Raw genomic sequence first — 16,274 nt, 5'->3', positions numbered from 1 at the left:
AAATAACATTGTTCATATTTTATCAGAACTTCCAGACAATCGTTGAAGATCACCTTTGAGAATATTAATCTCTTTTTCCTTTAGACCAATGGTTCTGGTGAGTTGATCATTAAGACAATCTATCTCAAGTTCTTTCACCTGGATCAATGATTCTAGTTTCTTCAATGAAGTTCTTAATTGAAGATTTTCTTGAAGGACCTCTTTATTCAAGAATTCAAAAATCTCTGTGTCAGACTCAATCTCTGAATCATACCTTGAGTATATGGATGTTTCTGCCGTAAGAGCTGAGGTTTCATCACATCCAATAGACGCATTCAAAGTGTCGATACATAGAGATTTTTCTTCCATAGAATCATTAGAAGCAGCAGTTGACAGGAGATGTTTGTCAGATCTAATACTTCTTTTTACAAAGTCCTTGATCCTTTCTGATATCCATGGTTTATTGAACCGATTACCAACAGAACAACACTCATCAACCCATGACAAGTTTGGGTATTTACTTGTTTCGGAAACAGCATTGAATGCAAAGGTAGAAACAGAACCTGGATCATGAACTAACACTTTTCCAAAAGATGTATTCATGGAAAAAGTGGTGCGGTTGTTTTTAACTCCTGGTGAAGCGTCGATTGAGACATCAAGGTCCATATAGTCAGATCGCTACAAACATAGACTGATGAGGTCTTTAACGTGTTTGCCTGCTCTAATACCAATTGAAAATGCGGCGGTCTAACAACACCACCTAATATTTTGCTTAGCAATCTGTATGGACTAACTCTGAAATACTTTGATAGAGAATCAACTAGACATTCAGACTCAATCTAGATAAAAGGTATCTCAACGAGTTATTATCTCAATCTCTCGATTTGATCTTTACTCAAGCAAATAGAAATCTGCGAGTCTTTATCAAAGAGAGATAACTTGGACGGTACCAAAGACCAATGTCCAAGGATCAATCAACTACAATCAACAACCAAAGGTTGGATTAGAGAAGTTGATGATCTTAACGCACAACCTGTATTATTTATATTATATAAAATATAATGCGGAAAAGAAATAATACAAACACCAGAAATTTTGTTAACGAGGAAACCGCCAATGCAGAAAACCCCGGGACCTAGTCCAGATTGAATACACACTGTATTAAACCGCTACAGACACTAGCCTACTGCAAACTAACTTCGGACTGATCTATAGTTAAACCCCTACCAATATCCCACTGATACAAGGTACAATTGTACTCCTACACCTCTGATCCCAGCAGGACACTGCGTACTTGATTCCCTTAACTGATCTTACACACAACTAAGAGTTGCTGCAACCAAAAATCACGGAATTGATAATAAATGAATCTGTCTCACATAGAAAAGACTATCAAAAGGATAAATTTGTCTACCACAGATAAACCCTAGGTTTTGTTCCGTCTTTAGATATAAAATCAAGGTAACATGAACCAATTGATAATCCGGTCTTATATTCCCGAAGAACAGCCTAGATAAATCAATCACCTCTCTACAATCCTTCCTGACTACACAAGAGGATTGTCGAGGAATCACAAACAATGACACGAAGATGTTTGTGACTTATTTATCTTGCCTATCGGAGAACTCTCACGATCTTAAGCCAATCGACAGATTGTGCTCGTACGATAGAAGATGTAAGATCAAATCACACAACTACGATAAAAGTAGTATCGGTCTGGCTTTACAATCCCAATGAAGTCTTTAAGTCGTTAATCCGAGTTTAGAGAAGAAACTCAAGAGTTAATGGAGATCGAATCTAGCGAGCGCACTAGTATCACACATATGTGTGGGGATTAAGTTTTTCTCTAGCTAGATGTCTCATATATATATAGACTTTTAAATCAGGGTTTTTCCTTAGGTACAAAGCAAACTCTATCCACCGTTAGATGAAAACCTGATTTAGATTCAAGACAATATCTCTCAAACGTTAGATCAAAAGACATAGCTTGTCACACACACTTGGGTACACGTTTACTGTGTTTGAGAAAACCATTCCCAAACGAGTACACGTATGTTGGTTAAACATGATAACCCAAAAGGTCAACCATATGAGCATCTCATATTAATCATGTTCTTCTTCCCCATAACTAGTCTAATTGACTCAAATGAACTAGTTAAGAGTTGTTCAATTGCTATGAGATCTTATGTAACTACACAATACACAATTGAAACAAAGATGATTCGATTCGATTAGAATCAGCTCATGAACATTATAGCCACGGTTTGCATAAAGAATTCCTTAATAATTAATATTTCATGTTCAGAGCACATCTTTAGATCATAACCTCTTAAGCTCACAAACAAGTTCGCGGACTTAAGTTAATCGGTTGAGTTTTCTAAACTCATCAGAAATTCTCGGGTCGAGAACTTCCGCCAGTTCGCGGACTTAGCACAAAAACGAGTTTTGGAAATCCCAACAGAAATTCTCGGTCGAGAACTTCCGTCAGTTCGCGGACTGAGTCTGCGGATTGGGTTCACGGACTTGGCAAGCCAATTCCATAATCCTACCGATTTCTCTTGATCAACAAAGTTCGAAAACTTCGGTTCAAGAAATACGTGGTTATATAATATAAACTCTCATTTCAATCATTGAAACATTCTCATAGGTCGATATTCAGTCGTGAAGAACAACAAACCTTTCTCGTTAGAGCAAGTTCCAAAGTGATTGAAACTTTCATGACTTTCGTCACTAGGTGAAGATAAACCTGATCAAAGCGAAGCGCTTTACCAACACATGATTTCGAGTAAAAGATAAGCAATGAATACTCAGCTCGAAATATCAAGTGTATATGATCTAGTTTATATAGCATACGACTTTTGTCTCATAAGAAGTAGGAGAAGAATAGATAGACTTTCGAGTGATAGATAAGTTCAAGTCTTCACATACCTTTTTGCTGATGAAGTTCCACGGTTCCTTAGTGTAGATTTTCGTCGTTGTCGTTGAATCATCATGAAGTCTTTGAGATCAACTACACTTTTCCTATCCTAGTCCGAGACTTAGCTAATAGGATAGAAATCAAGACTTTATAGTTTTGATCACTAACATTGACAAACATTCTTGATACAGCAACGCATGCGAGGTTGACCGAGCTATGCTCTAAAACTTCGTGACATGCGAGGACTAGGCTATAAAGGTAAACAAACTTTGAATGCTAAAAAGGAGACAAAGTTTGTAAAGCCTAAAGACTCTGCTGAAGAAATTGCTTCAAAAGTTTCCACAAAAGATTGCTCTTCCTTAAAAGAAAAATCTGTAGCACTTTCATCTTCAGCAAAAGATGGAAAAAATAAATTCCGTCAAACTCCAATACAAGTGGATCCACAGAAAGGTAACACTAAGCCTCATATTTCGTATGTTACTAAGCATTGCTCTTATTGTGGAAATAAAGGACATTTGGAAAGGGGGTGCAGATTCCGTAAAAGGAATGAGAAAGCCATAGATGCACGTGTTTCCGCAAAATTGGCTGAACTCAATAATGCTTCTCGTGCTAAATTAGGTCATCATTTTCCTAAAAATGAGCAAAAGAATTATTATAATAATAGTTCAAAGTCTACTTATCAGGCTTCTACAAAGTTTTCTCAGAATCGCTCAAACAATAAAAGGAGAGATAACTTTGTAAATACTAGATCTGATGTTCCAAATTGGAGAAGGGCTAACTATCGGAGTTTTCAAAATTTCAGTTACCCTAATGTTTCCTTAAGAGATTCATCTTGGATTTCAGGAAGAAATAATAGGAAGAACAAGGTTGCTCCTGTAAAACCCATTTATAAATGGAGTCCAAAGTCTTCTCTAAAGACAACCAGGAAGGTATCAAAAGATAGTTACAATGATGACACTCGAATGATAAGTTTCAATACTCATGACATTCAGAATATAGTGCTAAATGTTCTTGATCAAATGAACGTATCTCAGTGTTGTCATCGTTTTATGAGATAGGTCTCAGAATCGGTTACCTTTTTATGATTTTGTGACTTTTGATTTAGCGAATTTCATATCTAACCTTTTTGGTTGCTTAATCAAATAATCATAAAAGGATGATGACAATTAATCCCATATGTGAGTCACGATTATACTACTATCAATTTATTTCTCATAATTTGTGTATATAGTATACATATGAGTCTTTGGGATTAGCTTATTACTATTGGCACGTAATAGTTAAAAACCATTTCAACCTTTCTCTGGTAAAGGTTGGTTGTTGTTATTCTTTTGTTTTTACATAAGGATGACAACACGATGATATTTCGATATCAATTCTCCCTGGAAGAATATGCAAACATATTGGAGAAGTGGATGCGAAATTTGAGGTAACAATCTTGTCAGTTAATTGTTTTTCTGTTTAAGAAAAGCCTGAGTTTATATTATATATATTTATTGCTTTTGCTTAACAAAATTTCGGTACAATTGATGTATATTCCATGATTTGAGTGTGGATGTGTGTGATTCAATTGGTTCCGGTTAAGAAAAACTATTGTTATCTTGCTTTATTGTATGGTATCAATTGTTTAGGCTTAGAAAATTTTTGTACAATTGATGTTATGTGTGATTCAATCGGTTCCGGTTAAGAAAAACTATTGTTATCTTGCGTTTGTATGGTATTAGTTGTCTAGGTTTACAAAATTTCGGTGCAATTGCGGTGCATTTAATGTATATGTTGTTTCAATTTCTTCCAGTTGAGGTGAATAATTATGCAAGTTGATTTATGTTGGTTTGTATGAATTATTTATGGCTTAACGAACTAAAAGGTGTACGGGATGAGTTCTTTAGTCCAATTCGATTCCGAATAAGAGAAACTAAGTTAATTCTGATCTTAGTTGGACTTATCGAAGTGAGGTTTCGGTTATTCAAGTCTAATCGAATCTCGTAACAAGAAATTATAGTTAACTAACCTAGTACTTGTCTTGTTTAAAATTGAAAGGTCTAAGTTTATGGATAATTAGAACCTGATGAGAAAAATAGAGTTTATCTTTATTTTGGTCTTATCGAATTAAGCGGTTGTTTTTGAACAATTGGTTTAGCAAAGGTACTAAAGGGCTTAGTTGATTTTTGGTTTGCTAAACTAAAATGGAAAAATCGTTTCAGACAATTGTTTGCTTGGTAACATATCAAAATAAAACTACTTGTAGTTTCGGTTTTGATATTGGTTATCAGAACATGATGTGTGGAAGCCTCATTCCTAACTCTACAGGTTGCAAGTCTATTGAGATTTATAATATTCTTTTTGTGTTGTCCTTTATTTTTTCATTTCTTTGTCATTTTTGTGACAAAAAGGGGGAGAAATATATGAAGTAAACAGGCGATACTGGCATTGATTTTATATTGATTGGTATCGCTAAGGAAAAGAACAGTAGTGTTTGAACGTTTATCTAACGAAAGAGGGAAAGCATAAACTAAGGGGGAGTAGCATGTAATATGAAGTGGTATAACAAATACGTTTGGATTGAATATCTACCTATCTTCCTTAGGGGGAGTAAAAGCTTAGTTATTATAATGTCAACAACGACATTTTCAAGGATTGAATGTAAGCAGTTTTACTGTGCTGTTGAATCGGAAATCAAGCGGATGTGTAATAAATTCTTGTAATTTGTTTATCCATATAATGTAAGAGTTTTGTCACTAAAATTGACAAAGGGGATATTGTTAGAGCATTGCTCGGTTGAATCCACCAAGCGTTGGTATGTCAAGTTTGGTTGTCATATTTTAGTGGATCAAAACTCATGTTAAGAGTCGCTTGATTATGTACTAGAGTCAACTTCGTATAGGTTAGATTGAAAATTTTAGGATATGAGACATTACAAGTTTTGCAAAATCTTGAATATGTGAAGAAGCAAGGAGCTACAACGACAACAATCATCCTTCCACTTGAGGTTAGTGATATTTGACTTGAACTGTTTCATTCACTAACGTATCTTTCAAGTCGTGCATATTGAAAACATAACTGCGAAGTATATTTGAACTCCAGATAGACATAGTATTAAGGAATACAATACGAGGTTTATTACTTAACCATTAAACTTTGTAGATAATACACCGCCATAATCATTTGAATGCTATTGTCATTATGGGGTATGAGGTGAGGATTTCATCCTAGGGAACAATGTTTACATGTGTTCTAAGGAAATAAACTTGTTTGTGAACCGAAAAGGAAATTTCCAGGTGTTATTGTTTTTGTTATTCATTGCATATCTTATGAACAACCAATATGTGTGATAGAGTATAACCGCTTACAACTTGCTTGTGTTCTTGGTAGAACTATTCACAAAGGACTGACTTATGTATTGGAATGACTTTTATTAGTGAAACCGATATTAAGTAATCACCTGATATGGTACGATCGGGTTTGTGTTTTTTCTGACCAAATTTGGGAAAGGGGAACCAATCCTAGTAAGAGGTGCAGTACATCACAAAGAGTAACCGATCCTTGTATGGGGTGCATCAAGGTTTATAACGGAAAGGGGAACCGACCCTATGGACTTGTACAACACGTTTTTATGCAAAGGGGAACCGATCCTATGGACATGTGTAACACATATAAGTTAGATACCATATATATGTGGGTAACCGATCCTAGTACCTAGTCAACCGAACTTTGAAAAGCTAGTGTGACTATGCACAGTACTCACTGGGAGGTTGAATCGAAACTTGTTTTGGTAGAACCGTTAAACCCGTGATTGTGATTGAATGTTGGTTTGATCAATCACATAGTTCTTGAAAGTCAGATGGACCAATTCTAAACTTGTTTGGAATAGTGGCAAATCGGGGTTGTAAGTGTGAAAGAGAACTTACAAAGTAAGGATGTCGACATACTTTGAACACGTGTTGTGAATGTTTATATCTTTAATTGTTCAAAGATATTCCTTAACAACTAAGGGAAGAGAATCCAATGATCGAAACATAGGTAAGTTAAGAATATTTTAATTAAGGTTATTAATTTCATTTGGTAGGGAAATTCTAGAATTAGTAATGTGCATTTACTAATTAGATATTCCGAGAGATTTCGATCATTATTTTTGGACAGAGCATTTCCAAGAATTATGGAAACCGAATTTGTGCTTTAATGAATATCTTGAGAATATTTTCGGTTTTGGAAATTCCTTGGTGTCCAAACTTCATTGTCTATAAATATTTGAAGTTTGCCTTTCTAGCAAACTAATCCTTCGTAACAACAGACTTCCTCTTTTGTTGTTGTTACTGGTGAAGCCGCCTATTCGGAGAGGAGAGTAACCTAATTAGGCGAAATCTCTTACGGCCGATTAAAGTCTTCTTTAGGATTGAGAATCTCTATTAGTACCGTTGGTGGGAAACTAGATAAATTGCAGTTTATCTTTTGTTTTCGATTGATTTGATTGACTAACGGTTGTTGAATCTTTGATTGCACCTAGTTTTTTTATTCTTAAGAACCTTTTCTTATGATATAAGGCTCGCTCAAACTAGATTAAAGATCAGCTTTTCTACGGATCTACGTCTTTCTAGATCCGTAAGATAGATTCATTGATTTGCCATTGTTAACAGACTCCGTTCTTTGCGACAAATCAATAAGGAATCAAGTTTGTTTTTGAGATTGTTACTTTGAAGATTAAATCAAAGATTGAAGATTTTGAAGATTTGAAGAAGAAGTTGTTGTGAATCATTAAGAAGATATATTAGATCTAGTCCTAAAGAGAACGCATGTTCTGCTAGGATATTGGGTATTAAATATCTATTGAGAACTTCGGTTCTACTAGATATTATCAAATCAAGAATACTGCTAAAGCTGAGTAACTAGGATTTTAGTTTACTTAGTATTGTCTACAAAAAATTACAGGTTTATTTTTTGTAGCGTCTTAATTCATTGAGTATTCAAATATTGACTAGGTCCCGGGGTTTTTCTACAAGATTGTAGTTTTCCTCGTTAACAAAATTCGGGTGTGTGCTTTACTTTATTTTCGCATTATAATTGTTTTTATATTATAGTTAAAGTAATTACACTTGTACTTTAACTAGGCACTTGATATTTATCTTGTAAGGTTTCGGTTATCAAGTGAACACTTTGTTGTAGTATTGTCTCGATTTCATATCCATAGACGATCACACAAAGTGTACTGGATTTCTCCACTTGTCTGATATAATTATTCACGTGTTAGGCCAGTCCGGATTAACCCTATTTCAAGTGGACACTGTGTTGAAATATTTCATTGAATGATTGTTGCTCCAAGAGGTCTATACACAGTAGAGATTGACTAAGTTGTGATCAAATAAAAATATTGTGGTGTATTTTGGTACCCTCGTCTTTTCAGATATACTTCCTATAAACCATCAATTCAATAAAACGAAATTATGCAAAGATTGAACAACTCATTCTAGCATCAGTTTTTGCAACCGAGAAACTGCAAACATATTTCCTATCGTATTACGTCGGAGTCTCAACAAAGGCGCAGATCAGAGTGGTGTTGAAAACTCCAATAAAGTAGGAAGAGCGGCAAAATGTGAAAAAGCTGGGGTCTAAGAACACCACCCAATATTTCGATTAGCAATCTGTATGGACTAACTCCGAAATACTTTGCTAGAGAATCAACTAGGCAGTCAAACTCAATCTAGATAAAAAGTATCTCAAGGAGTTATTATCTCAATCTCTCAATTTGATCTTTACTCAAGCAAATAGAAATATGCGAGTCTTTATCAAAGAGAGATAACTTGGACGGTACCAAAGACCAATGTCCAAGGATCAATCAACTACAATCAACAACCAAAGGTTGGATTAGAGAAGTTGATGATCTTAACGCACAACCTGTATTATTTCAATTATATAGAAATATAATACGGAAAATAAATAACACAGACACCAGAAGTTTTGTTAACGAGGAAACCGAAAATGCAGAAAAACCCCGGGACCTAGTCCAGATTGAATATACATTGTATTAAGCCGCTACAGACACTATCCTACTCCAAGCTAACTTCGGACTGATCTATAGTTGAACCCCTACCAATATCCCACTGATACAAGGTACAGTTGTACTCCTACGCCTCTGATCCCAGCAGGACATTGCGTACTTGATTCCCTTTGCTAATCTCACCCACAACAAAGAGTTGTTGCAACCCAAAATCACAGACTTGATAATAAACAAATCTGTCTCATACAGAAAAGCCTATAGAGGAATAAATCTGTCTCCCACAGATAAACCCTAAGTTTTGTTCTGTCTTTTGATGTAAAATCAAGGTAACATGAACCAATTGATAATCCGCACTTATATTCCCGAAGAACAGCCTAGATTAATCAATCAACTCACAACAATCCTTCCTGACTACACAGGCGTTTTGTCGAGGAATCACAAACAGTAAGACGAAGATGTTTGAGACTTCTTTATCTTGCCTATCAGGGAACACTCACGATCTCAAGCCAATCAAAGATTGTACTCGTACGATAGAAGATTAAAGATCAGATCACACAACTACGATAAAAGTAGTATCGGTCTGGCTTCACAATCCCAATGATGTCTTTAAGTCGTTAACCCGTATTTAGAGAATAAACTCAAGGGTTAATGGAAATCGACTCTAGCGAGCGCACTAGTATCATACGGACGTGTGGGGATTAAGTTTTAGTCAAGCTAGATGTCTCCTATATATAGTCTTCAAATCAGGGTTTTGACTTAGGTACAAAGCAATCCATATCACCGTTAGATGAAAACCTGATTTAGATTCAAGCCAATATCTCTCAACCGTTAGATCGAAAGACATAGCTTGCCACACACACTTTGTAAACGTCTACTGGGTTCGTGAGAACCATGCCCAAACGTGTACGGCATATGTTGGTTCAACATGATAACCTAAAAGGTCAACCATATGAGCATCTCATATTAATCATGTTCTTCTTTACCATAACTAGTTCAATTGACTCAAATGAACTAGTTAGAGAGTGATCAATTGGTATGACACAATTGAATCAAAGATGATACGATTCGATTGAATCGGCTCATGAACATTATAGCCATGGTTTGCATAAAGCATTCCTTAGTAATTTAATGATTCATATTCATAGATCATCTTTAGATCATAACCTATTAAGTACAAAAAAAAGTTCGCGGACTTAATCAATCGGGTTGAGTTTTGCAAATTCAGCAGAATTTCTCGGGAAGAGAAGTTCCGACAGTTCGTGGACTGGGTTCGCAGACTTAGTAGCAAACAAGTTATTTGGAAATCCCAGCATAAATTCTCGGGATGAGAACCTCCGTCAGTTCGCGGACTGGGTTCGCGGACTTGGCAAGCCAATTCCACAATCCTACCGATTCCTCTTGCTCAACAAAGTTCGAAAACTTTGGTTCAAGGGATACATGGTTATGTTATCTAAACTCTTATTTCAACCATTGAAACATTCTTAGAGGACGTTATTTAGTCGTTATTTACAACCTTTCTCATCAGAGAAATTTCCAAACACAATTGAAATGTTTCATGACTTTCGTCACTAGGTAAAGATAAACTCGATCAAAGCGAAACGCTTTACCAACACACGATTTCGAGAAACAAGATAACCATTGAATACTCAGCTCGAAATGTCAAGTGTGTATGATCTAGTCTATATATAGCATACGACTTACGTCTCAAGAATTAGGAGAAGAATAGATAGACTTTCGAGTGATAGATAAGTTCAAGTCTACACATAACTTTTTATTGATGAAGTTCCATGGTTTCTTGGTGTAGATCTTCGTCGTTGTCGTTGAATCTCCATGAAGTCCTTGAGCTCAATTACACTTTCCTATCCTAGTATGAGACTTAGCTAAATAGGCTAGAAATCAAGACTTATAGTTTTGATCACTAACACTGACAAACATGCTTGATATAGAAACGTATGCGAGGTTGACCGAGCTATGCTCTAACAATCTCCTCCTTTGTCAATTTTAGTGACAAAACTATTATACATATGGAATACAAAAAAGACAAACTTTAGTGGCTCATATTCCATAGTCCAATCTTCAACGTTCCTTGAAATCTTCGTCCTTCCAAGTACTCCAATGATCCCAAAGGTTGTAAGTTAGCATCACCGTTGTTGAAGATCCATAGCTACAACAATGAGAGAACTCGAGATTCTCAATCATCATTATACAGTGTCATAGTATTATTATGAACATCAAAGTCCAATTGTATCACGACTTTAACAATAATACTACGGTGATATGTATCACTCCCCCTTAGGTAATACTCTATCTCGATCATGGAAACCACTTCCCCTTACACAATGATCCGAAAACCATATGTATATGTAGTGTGAACTACAATATTTCTCCCCATTTTTGTCAATAAAATTGGCAAAGGTACAAGAACGGGTTCATAATGAAATTTCCACAAGAGACATTTCATAAACTAACAGAGAAAAACATACCAACTTACATTTAGATGCAATCTTATAGCCGAAGCTAACAACATTCATCAAGGAGTTAAAAGATACAAGATAACCCCTAAAAAATTCCACAGCCGTACTCCCCGCAATATATTACCATTAAGCACAAGTTTAAAATAACTCTCCCCCATTTGATGTCATTCCCGAAAGAACAACATGAGCGACCTTAAATTCGAAAGAAAAGAAGGAGTTTTGAAACACTTAAAGAGATACTAGAGACACCAACAATACTCCTACAGAAACTGAACTGGAAAGTACGTACTGGAGATTCAGACTCAATTTCCCAAAAGATAAGAATAAGCAAAGGGGAAAGAGTCAATGAAACATTTTAATGAACCAAAACAACACCAATAGACTGCCGCAAGTGTTAAAAAGTTGCAGTGTCTAAGGGTTTGGTGAGAGTATCAGCCAATTGTTGTTCGGAAGGCACAAATTCCATACTGATGATACCATTTTCACAAAAATCACGGATAAAATGGTACCTTAAGTCAATGTGCTTTTTTCTTGAGTGCTCAACAAGATTCTCAGTAATTCGAATCGCATCGGAGTTATCACAAAAGATCTTCATTATTCTAGTATCAATACCATAGTCAGCAAGCATCTGTTTCATCCATAGGAGTTGAGTACAGCATAATCCGGCAGCAATGTATTCTGCTTCACATGTATACATGGATTGAGAATTTTGCTCCTTGCTATTCCAAGATACAAGGTTGAGACCTACATAGTAGAAGCCCCCTGATGTACTTTTTTTGTCTTCTACGCAACCTGCCCAATCAGCATCAGAATAGGCAGAAATGTCAGCATTAGTATCAAAAGTGTACGAGAGACCATATCCAACAGTGTGATTTATATATCGTATGATCCTCTTTGTAGCTGCAAGATGAGATTCCTTTGGATCCGCTTGAAACCTGGCACAACAACCAACATTGAAAGAAATATCAGGTCTAGTATATGTAAGATACAAAAGGCTACCTATAATAGATCGATATAATTTTTGATCTACTTTTGCTCCTTTCTCATCTTTGTGTAATTTACCAGTGGTAGGCATAGGTGTCAACTTAGGAGATGACTTATCCAGACCAAATCTTGACACAAGATTACGTGCATATTTATCTTGGGATAAGTAAATACCCTCCTTATGTTGTTGAATCTGTAGACCTAAGAAGAATTTTAACTCACCAACATTGCTCATTTCAAATTCTTTAGCAATGGAGACTTGAAAGTCTTTTGCGAACTTTTCAGAGGTTGATCCATAGATGATATCATCTACATAGATTTGAGCAATGACAACATCTTTCTCACTCCATTTGGTAAACAATGTTTTGTCAGCTCCTCCCCTTGAAAATCCTTTTCTAATAAGAGAGCTAGTGAGTTTCTCAAACCAGGCTCTTAGTGCTTGCTTTAATCCATATAAAGCCTTTTTGAGCTTCATCACATGATCAGGAAACTCAGGATCTTCGAACCCTTTAGGATGAGCGACATAGACTTCTTCCTTTAAAATCCCATTTAGAAATGCTGATTTTATGTCCATCTGAAATAACTTAATCTTGAGAAAGCTGGCATGGGCCAATAAAAGCCGAATGAACTCAAGACGTGCTACAGGAGCAAAGGTTTCGTCAAAATCGATTCCTTCAATCTGTGAACATCCTTGAGCAACAAGTCTAGCTTTGTTTCTGATAATTGTGCCAAATTCATCAGACTTGTTTTTGAATATCCATTTAGTGCCAACAATATTGATATTTGGAGGACAAGGTACACGTTTCTAGACATCTTGTCTTTCAAATTGATTTAACTCTTCATGCATTGCATTTACCCAAAAGGGATCTTTCAGAGCTTCATCAATATTCCTTGGTTCCACCTGCGAAAGATAACAACCAAAATTACATATATTTTGAATTTGGCCCCTTGTTTAGGCTATAAAATCCCTTCCCCCAATAATACTGTTGGGGTCATGATTCCTTTGAACCCAAAGATGTTGTGGAGGGACACGTTCTTGTTCATCAGGAATGGCTTGATCATTGTTCTTCTCCTCATCACTAGAAATGTCAGGATCAGTAACAGTTGGGATAACTTCAACTGATTCTGGAATTTCTTTGACTTTCTCAATTGTCTCTGTTGGAGAAAACTCAGCTGGAGTACTATCTTGACGAAAATTACTAATGTCGTCGATGATAAAATTAGCAAACTCTATCATGACTTGTGTTCTTAGATTAAAAATCGAAAACCACGACTATCAGAAGCATAGCCAAGAAAGATTCTTCATCACTTTTGGTGTCGAATTCCCCTTTCTGTTTTCGATCTTCCAGAATATAGCACTTACTTCCAAACACCCTGAGATAGTGTAGATTGGGTTTTCTTCCATACCATAACTCATAAGGAGTATTAAGTATTTTAGACTGCAAGTACACACGGTTGATCAAGTAGCATGCTGTGAAGACAGCTTCTCCCCAAAATCTTAAAGGTAAGTTTTTGTTGTGAAGCATTACCCTGGCCATTTCCTGAATGTTCCTATTCTTTCTTTCAGAAACTCCATTAGCTTGAGGAGTAATTGGTGATGAGTATTGTTGAATGATCCCTAGTTCGTCACAGAATCCAAAAACCTTGGTGTCTTTGAATTCAGTTCCCCGATCGCTCCTAATTTTCTTTAGTTTGTGACCTTGTTCGTTCTGGATCCTTTTAACAATAATCTTGAATTCACTTAGAGTTTCATTCTTATGAGATAGGAATGAAACCCAAGTGAATCTGGTGTAATCATCTACCATAACTAAAGCATACTTCTTACCGGCAACAGTTGGTTGTTGAATTGGTCCGAAGAGATCCATATGAATTAAATCAAGTTGAGCTTTAGTGAGGATATCTCGTGATGATTGGTGGTGAACTTTCGTTTGCTTACCCTTTTGACAGACACCACATACACCTTCAATCTTTGCATTGATTTTGGGAATTCCTCTAACAAGTTCTTTGTTAATGATCTTAGTTAGAAGACGGTAATTGATGTGACCAAACGCTCATGCCAAAGATGTGTAGATTCCACCTTATTCAAATTGCAACGGTTGCTAAACTGAGTATCGAGAAGATAACAATTGTTTTTACCACGAGTTCCTTGAAAGATCACTTTCCCGGATTTATCAACAATGTCACATCCATTTGCATTGAAGATAACTCGATGGCCCTTGTCGCAGATTTGACTAATAGAAACAAGATTAGCAGTCATACCTTTAACGTAAACCACATCATGAATTTCTGGAACACCAGGTAGCTTGATCGTTGATAAACGCATTTATGTGTCTAATTTGTCCTCAATGTTTCGTATTGTTAGTACTTGTTTTCGTCCTTATTATGGTGTTTTGTGTGTTTGTAGGTATTTTTGGAAAATAATTATTGTTGGAAAATTCGGCTCGAAAAGTTGCACGGAGCACCCCCGGAGGACAAGTGTTATTCGGACTCTCGCTTTTGGATAGGGGGTAACCTAATTACTGAGGGGCACCCCCAGGTCACCCCCAAGGCAGATGCTATTCGCACCTCAGTTCTGGTCAGGGGAGAGGACATCTTCTTCCCAAATTCAAAAAACCAAAAATTGGCGGGAAAAAAATACTATCAACTGGAAGATGTTTTGTTGGAATTTTTGAACATGTTCTAGGGGGATTCAATGGCTGATTTTTGGTAGGAAGTTGTGATATGTCCTAGCAAACACGTTTTGGGATTTTGGTTCGATCAAATTTGGCCAGAATTAGCTGGATAATTCACGGAATGCAAAACAGGGAAACACGGGTTGGACACGGGATTGGAGAAGATTTGAGCGTGTTCTGCTCATGCATGAGGGCTCTAGCAACATTGTTGGTCGTGTGTAAACATTTCTAGAGTGACCAGGATGGAAATCTACGCGTGAGAAGCTAAATTAGGGAAGAAAATATTCCCAGAATATTTTTTTCATCAAACCGAGTTAAGAGAGACTTATCTCGAGTTATAGCGAGACTTCTTGATCCTGTGGAGTATATATAGAGTGATGGGGACTCATAGAAGGGGGGAGAGAGAATTGGAAGAGGTTTAGAGCACTACAGATCAAGAAAATTGAAGTTGCATAGATTCTGGTTCTGCTGCTGCTGCTGCTCCGGGAGGAAGAAGAAGAGGAAGAATAGACTACCAAAGGCAGTCGTTTACCAACAAAGACAACGACTGTCGTTCGTGGGTCATAGTTTTCCAACGAAAACAACACTTCATGTACATCGTTGATTCTGGACGCCTTCTGTGGGTCGCAGAATCCTGTTTTGTATCATTTTCTTGTCTTTCACTTCATTGTAAAACACTTTTGAGCATCAATGAAATATTTTGAGAGGTTTTTCATCATGAGTAGCTAAACCCAATCCCAGGGGTGACAGAGGAAGCCATTCTCACAATAATTATGTGGTAATCTCTATTTTAAATTTATGCAATATTTTTATGTGATTAATTGCATTGATAAAAATGAATTAAATGATTTTTATTAATCAACTGTGTTTTCCCTTGATAATGCATGCTTAGTTTTAGACTCTTGATGCATTATACTTGTGATTAACATTTGATATTTTGGAAATCTGCTTTTGGCAATATTTTGAATCAAACCAATTATTTAAATTGCATAGTAAAAAAAATATTAGATCATATAAGTATTGTTGAATGGTGGAATCTTAAACCCTTATTTGTCCATAAAATTTCACATCACTTTGCTATTTAATTTTGCTACATTCTTAAGTTTTAAAAAATCTAAAAATTTTACTCCCTTCACAAATCTGAAAAGAACCCATTTTTACCACTATCACTACAACCATTTGAAAATACATCAAACTTTTGGCGCCGCCGACGCGGATTTGTGCTTAGGTAGAATTTTTAGGTTTTTATTATTTTT

The sequence above is a fragment of the Papaver somniferum genome, chromosome 1, assembly GCF_003573695.1.
Source record: "Papaver somniferum cultivar HN1 chromosome 1, ASM357369v1, whole genome shotgun sequence".
NCBI lineage: Eukaryota > Viridiplantae > Streptophyta > Magnoliopsida > Ranunculales > Papaveraceae > Papaver > Papaver somniferum.
Note: the sequence above shows the minus strand (reverse complement) of the source record.